Source organism: Triturus cristatus, chromosome 2_2 (assembly GCF_964204655.1).
Source record: "Triturus cristatus chromosome 2_2, aTriCri1.1, whole genome shotgun sequence".
NCBI classification, from domain to species: Eukaryota; Metazoa; Chordata; class Amphibia; order Caudata; family Salamandridae; genus Triturus; species Triturus cristatus.
In genome coordinates this window covers 768440694-768448910 of record NC_140582.1, presented here as the reverse complement: position 1 = coordinate 768448910, position 8217 = coordinate 768440694, and positions in this window count along the sequence as shown.

Below are 8217 nucleotides of genomic sequence, written 5' to 3'. Positions count from 1 at the left end.
TACAGCATGTAATTGGGTTCGGTCTGAGCTCTGAGGGCGGCAGACAGGCAAGGCCAATTTCAATTTCGTCCCTGACTGTACTGTCTCATTGGGTCATAGTAGTTATAGTACAACTCATTATCATTAACCATCAAGTTATCCTCCTCAGCATGCATGCATTTGCTTTCTCTCACTTCATACTTTGATTTCTTTGATAATGGATCATGGTCGTCTTACAAGATTGTGTTTTACTTTTGTTGTGTCCATGTATATTGTCTGTTTTTCTTTCTCAAACCTTTCCCAAAACCCCACTTCCCATCCAATCATCAATCCCTAACCCTCTTCCCCCGGGCTGTGTGATTTATATTGAGGTGTGATGTGATGACTATGTACACCAATTGATCACACGCTTGCTGGGGCAGATGTGGTGAAAGCAACACTAATTGAATTTCAACTAAGGCAGGGCAAGGATCTTCTTCTGCTTGACCACCCATGCTGTAGTTTACTTTGTGTTCTGTTCTACTACTCCTCCCAGAGTCTCAGTCAAGTGACTTTCTCTTTCTTTTTTCAAACGCTATTGCCAGTGTCTACTACTACCACCAGAATAATGGCATCTACTCCGTCAATTTGGGAAACCAACCATGCAGCCATCAGTGTGCCGAACTTCATCATCAATCACAGGTAAGATAAGTTTGGTGGGAGGTATGGACTAGGAGGAGAGACTGACAGTACTATTATGACAATTAAAAATAACTCAGTGAGGGGTACTGCATCTATCGGTTTGTGTGTTACAAAATCGGCAGATCTTTTAAATCAAACACTGGCTGTGGGCATGCAGCAGCACGGAAACAAAGTAAACAACCATGTAACTTACATTGAATTCGGAAAACTGTAACCCACCACAAAACATTAACATCGTATAAATAAATAGTAAGTATATTTTTAATGTCCCCTAACAAAAATAAACTATCCCGCTCTGACCTAACCCACCCCCCTCCCTAACCCCAATGAAACAATAGTCCAAAGTCCCAATGTCCGTAGAAATCCCCAACGCCCACAAACCCACCCACCAAAAAAAGGAATTTCAAAAAGGGGCAAACGACGAGGTCCTCTATTGTCGGCGGGCCTTAAGGTGTTTGTCCACCAGGATCTTTACCCGCTCCTCCATGTTCTCCTCCAAGCGGGCCATCCGGCGGAGCAGCTGGTTGCGAAATGCCCTACAGTTACATCCAGGGTGGGGGGCAGCAGTGCTGGAAATAGAGGCGCGGCGGCGGGCTAATGCCGGACCACGGCGCCGTGAAAGTGGAGGCCGGGCCTGACTGGGGCCCGGGGCATTGGAGGAGGCTGCAGCTGCAGCCGCCTCCTCCTCCTCCTCCTCCTGAGCCACCAGCCGGCGATAATGCTCGCAGATGGCCTCCAGTTTCCGGCGCCGGGCCCTAGCGGCCAACTCCTTCCTTGATGGTTTACTGGAAGGAGTATCATCTATATCAAGAAAGAAAAAGAACATGTTGGAGCCAATACTCTTAGCAAAACAGGAACACTAAAATCATTCAACACATAGTGTCACAATATCACTAGCAAGCACAGTTCATAACATTTTGGGATTTGGTGGTGGGGTAAGTATCTCTAATCCTACTTCCTTGGACTCTAACATTTGTGACAGTTTCCGACATTATTTATAAATATAATCGTACTATGTATGTACTCCGGTACACCAGTCGTGCTGTTCTTATCTGTAGTTTAGCCCAATTACATAACCTTGTTGTAGGTGGCATGCCAGCTCCATCAGCTAAGCTTGCACCCAAGAGAAACAGATATGAGCCACATGATGCAGACTCACGTTAGTTTTATTTACTACTACTGTCTGCAGGTGGGGAAGCTCATCTTTTTGTCTGACGCCTTACGGCCGTTGGCACTGGTCATACTCTGTTACATGAGGGCAAATGGCATGCACAATTTCACTTACACCCTGCCATGGGTACTACAAAAAGGATGATTATTTATCGGATCCAACGATCATTGCTTATATTCATATTATAGATGCTGCTAGTGCTAATACGATATATGACATCAGGTCGGTAGCGGTCGGTGGTGGGAGTGCTGCCGGTCGGTGACGTGGGAAGGTGCAGGGTTGGGATAGTAAACGATGGATTAAGGACATTCACAGGTAATTAAAGAATACATTAAAAAAAAAACTAGCACACACTGCATCGCATTCGGCGGTGCAGTGCGCACCTTGAAAATAATTTTATTTATTTTTATGTTGATTACCTGTATTTGGCCGTAATACACAGTTTACTTGCCAGTGCCACCCACCCGTCCCCTCCCCATGTCACCGCCCGCCAACAATCCCACCACCAACCGCTACTGCAGAGGGTACTTTGCTTTCATTGATTGTGTAACCAATATCCATAAACAACAGATAGGCCACCCTTTGCAGGCTGGCTGCCCCAATCGAAAATAAATTAATAATAATAGGTAGGGAGTGGTCCCCAGAGTGGGAGGAAGGGGTTTCCGCTTGATAATATATGACGTGCTTGCAAACTACTGCAAGTGTACTGTATGCTCATAATACTACCTTGATTCCCCTAGGCTTTGCTACTGTCGTGCAGTTTCTTTTACATTTTCTTCAAAGTAAGAATCTCCAGTGACACTTTCCACCTATACTGTCTCTTGGTGATAGTACATCCAGGCATACATCCATTCAAGTAAACGTCTATCCTTATTTATATATCTCTTAACAAACCTTAGTTGGTTTCACCAACAAACACCCATGCTTCTGCTCCTTCCTTCCTTGCCTTGGCTTTGAGTTTGAACCAAAAACACCGCTGAGTCTTGCTATCTAGTATTATCCACCCATACTCTGTCGCCCACCCAGGCAGGCATTCTTTCACCTTCCACCCATCCTTCAACAACCCATGCATCTGATCTTATTACTATCAGCCACCTATGCATGCTTCCAACAACATATCCTTCTCTGCCAGTCAGTCATATTGTTTATCTCGCCTGTCCTTCCACCCTTAGTGCTTTCCCTCTTTGTTCAACACATCCATGAAGGTCATCTGATCTGAGTTTGTCTTCTCCATAAAACATTCACAGCTGATTTTGGAGTCAAATAGAAGAGGCCATTGGTTACTCTACTCACGCTGGTAATGCTAAGTAAAGGGTGTCTTCTTCAACCGTTGTATAATAAGTCGCACAGTACAGTGAAATAGTGAACACAGTTACATCTAGCTGTAATGTCAGGAAGTAATGAATATAACTTACCGCCGCCGGCCACTGCTGCTGGATCCCCCCTGGGCCCTGTGTCTCCCGCAGGTGCCGCCAGTTCGCCTGCCCCCTCCGGAATGGCCGCATCGCTGGCCCCGATGGCACTGGTGGATGGTAGTGTGCCTAGAAAAAAGCATCACAAATTTTTTAGATGCCTGTAAACCTCCCCCTATTTTAAGTGTTCACTTGGAACATTGAAAAAAACGTTAATGCAATGCAACATACATCAGCACTAGACAGTAAGTACAGTCAGTAGACAGACACTAGTAGGGTATGGTTCCACTTCCTAGGGTCATCTAGTCCTACTCTACTCTTTTGAAAGTTAGCCTGAGCCATGAGTAACCCTTTTAGATTCATCATGTCGACTACTACTCTTTTGGTGCATATTATACCTGCCAGCTTATTGACATGTGCAGTAGATGCCTTTAAGGCCGCTTGACTGTAGCGTACAAGTGAAGAGGTCGAAAAAAAAAGAACTTATTGACTTTGTTTAGTTTATATTGCTTAGCCATCACACATACATGTTACACTTTTTGGCATGACTGCAAAATGCGAGCATTCACCAGTATACTATCTAACGGCTAACTTGCAGCGTTTTTCTCATATATCATAGGCGGAAGATTCCCTTCTACAAACCAGAGATTTACAGAGCATATTGGATGCAAGATGATGTAACCAGTATTTCTACGTTCTACGGTGAGGGGTCTTCCAGAATTCAAAAGATCTTGGCTCTTGTTCTTGTTGTCAATCATGCACTTGTAAATGTTTACTGTTTTAATGTTAGCGCTTTTTGCTGGCTTATTGACTATGGCTGTAGTAAATTAAATTTCATATTAACGATGTACATAGTTTGATACTTGTTTCAAATAAACCTTTTGAACTTACACATAGACTCTGTGGTATTTGGTGTGGTGGAGTGGACAAGTGTGTGAGCAAAATGGTATTTGTTATTATGTTCTGGGTTGTGTTTTTCTCAGTCATCATCAACATTGTGTATCGTCTTCGTGGGGGGGGGTCGGGAGTGGGACCCTAATGTGAGACACTATAGCTAGTCGGTCAGGGGATCCTGGGTTCTTCGGACTGAGGTGTGATCAGTAAGATCCAACCTCCCATCAGCAACATCCTATTTTGTTGTGCATAGTTCTGTATGTGGCTCTGCAGAATCCTAGACAATAGTAGTATCACTATCATGTACTATCCGATCAAAAATACTAGTCAAATATCTGGTTGGGCATTTTGTTTGTGGTAATTGTCAAAGCCTCAACATTGAGAAGACTTGAAGAGGACAACCCAAAGGACAGGACCCAGTGGCTAGAGCTATTGGTCAATCAGAGTTTTATTGTTGCAAAGAAAACCTTCTATTAAAGAGTGGGCAACTGTGCAAGCTTCGCTACACACAGAGTAATAATAGTAATAGTAGTAGTAGTATTAGTAGTACAGAGAGTCATAGCAGAGGGAGTTAGAAGCAACTTAGAGGCAGGGATAAACAGAATTAGTAAACAGATAGTCAAGGTCAAAGAAGTAAGCTTTTGTAAAAAAGAGATTCAGAAAGTGGAACCATAATTTAGAGTTTGGGAAAAAAAGATGCAGTAACATAACATTTAGGGAAATATAAATGTCAATCTAACCAATGGAGGACTTACTGGGGCCAGCTGCAGGAGCCTCAGTAGAGGAGCGGTCCTGGGGTTCCCCCGCCGACTCCGACCCCGTCTTCTTGCCCCTGGGTGGTGCTGATGATCATGTAAAATATAATAAAGAAAGAGACCAACATTAAGGAGTGCTGTGAGAAAAATAGTAAATCATTTGGAAAAATAAGTCAAAGAACATTTTAGGAAACAACAAGTGCAATAAAATTGACTTATCTAATCAGATGGATCGACTACTGGCTGCTTCCTAGTGCATTTACGGATCGTCTACTTATTTATGAACACTCCAGTGTTCCATGATAATTCTGATTCCAAATACTAACAAAGCCTAGTAAGTACCACCTGACCTACACCACCTATTCCAGACGGGCCAATTGTTCACTAAGTCTGCACTTAAATTTTTTTCAGCCATCAAATGCATAGATGAGATGGAGGACACATGCATAGTTGCATACATTAGTGCATACATACAACAAATTGTGGGTTGGTTGCATAATTCTGATCTAGTTCTGCTACTGACTGACCATGCTAAGCCTACCACTCACTAAACAAAGTACAAAAGGTTCGACGGAGGACTGGGGTAAGCAGCACTCAGTGACAGAGGATGCGTCACGCAGACCGCATAAAACAATTAGTAACTACTACTAACAAACTAAACCTAGTATCCAATATCCATCCACCACTATTTCACAGTAGGACAATGGAAGGACTTGAGTCTCTCTAGCAAATCGCATTACCTAACTTCAGTTCTGTAAAGTAAACTCTTACATAATCAGCATCAGCACAAGCTAGCGCAAACTAAGTTGCAAACAAGTAAGAGTACCACCGTGCACCTGGGTCCTTAAATCAAAGAACATTTTGCTTTTTGGAACGTAATTTACCAGCAACGCTTGGCACGCAGCAGTAATCTTGTTGTTCATCTAATTTAATATACACAATCAGTTACTCACCAAGCCCGATGACCTCGACACCTAGCAGGTCCAACAGGTCCTGCTCCCGGTCCAGGATGTCGGACCACTGGTGGGCTAGCTGGTTGTGGGTGCGCCGGATCCCAGTGCACCGGAACACGGCCCGGCGCACCTTCGCCCACCGACGGTGCCGCTCCTGGGTAGCGTACCCGGAGCCGGGCCTGCCGCCTGCTGCCAAGGTCAAGGGGAGGAGGCGCTGGATGAAAAAAACAAGAGCCGCCACCTCCTCCTCCCCAAACAGTTGCCGGGCCTGCACCCCTGCAGGACGCATTCTGCCGCAAGGCAGGCGGCGCTTCTCTGCGCCTGCAGGTCCCTTGCCCTTGGGACTTGGTGTGCCCTTGGCCATGGTTCTGGGGTGGGTGGGAGGCGGAAAAGAAAAGTCCGAAGGGGAAAAAAAGTTAGGGGGAAGAAGATAGAAAGAACTTTATAAAAGTAACAAAAACACAGTAAAAGTAGAAATAAAATGCAAAATATAAACTGAGGCAAACAGAGAGATAGATAATAACTAAAAAAAGGCAGGAAAAAGGCTTTAAAGACAAAGGATTGCTAAGATAAAGGGAGGATACAAAAGTAGGCCCAGAAACATGGCATAGAGTGAAAAACAAGATGGCCGCGCCCATTCGCGACCGCGTGGGTAAGTTCGTGCGATATTTCTCGCGAACATGTACTATTCATCGCGAACAAGTAAAATGCGCTCCCGAACACGTCAATGCACATCGCGAACACGCTATCCGCGTCCCGGAACAGGAAATAAGGCATCGCGAGCGGGTGGGACTATAGAAAAACAAGATGGCCGCGCCCATTGGCGACCGCATGGGTAAGATCGTGAGATATATCCCCCGAGCATGCAAACAGCTCCCCGAACATGCTTACCGCGCTCGCGAACAAGAAAAAGCCATCGCGAACAGGTTGCCACAAGCAACTACGCAAGCTCGCGAAGCTTCGCGAAGGTCGCGTAGTGCAATGACATCTTCGCGAAGCTTCGTGAAGCGCGACTACGCGAACTACGCCCAGGGTTAGGTTAGGCTACATCTGGGTGATATTTGGGCTACATTTGGGCTCTTTTGTCTCTGGTGGCCATCTTGGGAGACTCATTTGTTATGAAGTTTCCTAATTTCTTCATTTACTGCAGTCTCCTTAGTAGGAAATACTTTCAGTTTTTTACTTTGATTCCATCAAGAAGGCATTCAGATGTGTCACACATTTGCCATAAATTCAGAATGTTAGCACTCTTTTTGCTCATTAGATCACTGTAGTAAAGCTACTGCTCACCAGGGAAAACTGCTGCTGGTATTGAAAGTGCATGTTTCAGTCTGCATGTCAGAATTTTTTAATGAAATAGAAGAGGATTTGAGAAGTCACTCAAAATGTGCCCTAATTTTGTTTTCTGCAGCACTAATCATACTTTTTATGGAAAAATGAACCCCCTCATTTTGTTCCTTTTTAAATTAAATGTTTTAAGAGTTACCACTTTAATCCAAGCAAGATGGCTTCAGGTGTGCCATACGTTTATCATAAGTAGGACTGTTAGCGCTCTAGTTGTTCTTTGGAACACTCTGGGAAGCTGCAGTAGAACACAAAGGAATCAACTGACAGTCTCTGCCCTTGTTGGATGTACATGTTTTACTGAGAATGTCAGACTTCATTCTCACATGACTGAGAAAGATAATGTGAATTTACAGAAAATATGCTCTCAGTTTAGCTTATAGATCACCTTCCAAACCTCTGTGGGAAAAGCATGAGAAAATATTTTTCTCTCAATCATGATATCCCAGCAGAAGGCTTTTTCACATGGTGAAATCACCTTAGAACATACCACAATTCCTAAAATGAGTATGGTACCATCAACAAATGATTTATAAAGTAACTAAAGTCTTAAAACCTTCTATTAACTGCAATGCGTTTTAATGAGGTGCTATCATGTATATTGGTCCAAAGATGGCTGCCAACACTTCTTGGATGAAGTGCTGACAGCCAATCAGATCTGAGGATGAGATGTGTGGTTAGGCTCCGCTCCACATATATATATGATTTTACTTTTGATTTTCTCAGGAACTACTGAACAGATTGACACCAGACCTGCAAAAGGAACTTCCCTGACCTGAGGACTATCTCTCTGCCAAATTTCAAGTAATTCTGTTCAGCCGTTCGGGCTGTACCTTGGACTAAAGGTCCCTATGGAAAAATGCATGGGGAAAACGCGTTTTGGGACCCCCCTTTTTTCTCGGCCCCCGCTTGACGAATCACCCCGAGACTTTCAGGGTAGGAGCGGAGCAGAGCGCCCCACCTATTTTGAAAATTTTGCGAGGATTCGTCAACCGGCGCCAAAGTTATTCCAAATAGAATGTTGCGGA